The following is a 1,242-nucleotide window of genomic DNA, read 5'->3' as shown; positions in this document are numbered from 1 at the left end:
CAGAAAAATCATTTTTCTTCCCAAATGAAATGTTAAAACAAACAATACAGGAGAAATCGTGAGTGAAAATCAAACAGTCAGATGATTTTTGTGATGATTGGCGGTGTGACCTGCATTAAATGAGAAAGACTGACATATAAACTAGATCAGAGGAAAGTGTGTCAGTTGATTTTAACTTTGGGACACAATTCCTTTTTTTGTATTTTTTTAAATTTTTTTTTGTATTATCCTTTTTTTTTATCTGATCAGTTGGGATGGGCTAAGTTGGGGAGGGCTCTCTGGCTTCGTCTGTGTTTGCCTCTTCTGCTGGTAAGATGCGTTCTTGGACACTTATTCTCATCCCTGCAAAATCGTTCTCAAACATCTCCATTAGAGTTTTGCCATGTACCATAACTTTTCCAGAAGAATAAAAACATATGGTTCCTTCCCGGGAACGCTTGAGTTTGATTAGACCATCTTGTTGAGTTTCACAAGTTCAGGATACTTTCCTCTCATTGTATCCAGCCATTCTCTTACATTTGTGCTAAAGAAAATCAGGTTGGTTTTTATCCCATCAGCCCTTTTATCATAATAGAGAGTGTCTTTGTTGTCATGCAGTTCTCTAATTCGGAACTGTTTCTTTTGTTTGCATCACTAGTAACTTCTTCAGGGTATTCAAATCGAGCAGCCATCTATATTAGACAGAAAAATGAACCATTATTTTTTGTAAAAGAACATGCTACTGATAAATGTCACCAGACATTCAGCACGCAGACTTGCTGCGATGTTGTACCTTGTATTTCTCTTTGCGTTGTGATGCTCTGGATGCTCAGTGGGACGGTGGATACTCCGGCTCTGCAGCTGCTTCCTGAAAGGCACAAGCTAAAAACTTTAAGTTTAAATCTTCTTTTAGTGCAGCTTCAGGTTGTTACTGAAGAAGAGTTTTTATTAACACTGTTGGGTAACGGTAAAAGCTCCTTTCCTGGCTGGCTGTTTTACATTACAAGACTGCTCATGTCTTGTTGAATACAAAATATTTTTGTTATTTTTATTTCACATAACTTAAAAAATTCAGTCAACAAGAATTGAAAGGACACTTGGATGCATTCTTACTGTATCTGTGGCGACTCCGGCCGTCGGTGATGTTCAGCGTTAACGGGTGTCGGCTGATTTGAAGTCTGTGCACGAGAATAAACCTCTGGGGCAACTTCATCTTCATTTATTCTCTCTGCCTTGTTCACATACAGCCAATCACAAGACGGC

General features: G+C 38.5%; 1 long non-coding RNA gene across 1 annotated transcript; it reads right to left on the bottom strand.

Annotated features, from left to right (window-relative positions):
* Nucleotides 1-621: 621 nt before the first annotated feature.
* Nucleotides 622-1,191, bottom strand: LOC129116443 (uncharacterized). The gene is made up of 3 exons (XR_008533530.1): nucleotides 1,093-1,191; nucleotides 773-847; nucleotides 622-671 (listed from the first exon to the last, which is right to left on the bottom strand). It is a non-coding gene; the product is annotated as an uncharacterized LOC129116443 (long non-coding RNA).
* Nucleotides 1,192-1,242: the final 51 nt, after the last annotated feature.

This window comes from Anoplopoma fimbria, unplaced genomic scaffold (genome assembly GCF_027596085.1).
Source record: "Anoplopoma fimbria isolate UVic2021 breed Golden Eagle Sablefish unplaced genomic scaffold, Afim_UVic_2022 Un_contig_8609_pilon_pilon, whole genome shotgun sequence".
Classification (NCBI taxonomy): Eukaryota; Metazoa; Chordata; class Actinopteri; order Perciformes; family Anoplopomatidae; genus Anoplopoma; species Anoplopoma fimbria.
This window is presented reverse-complemented; position numbering and strand designations above follow the sequence as displayed.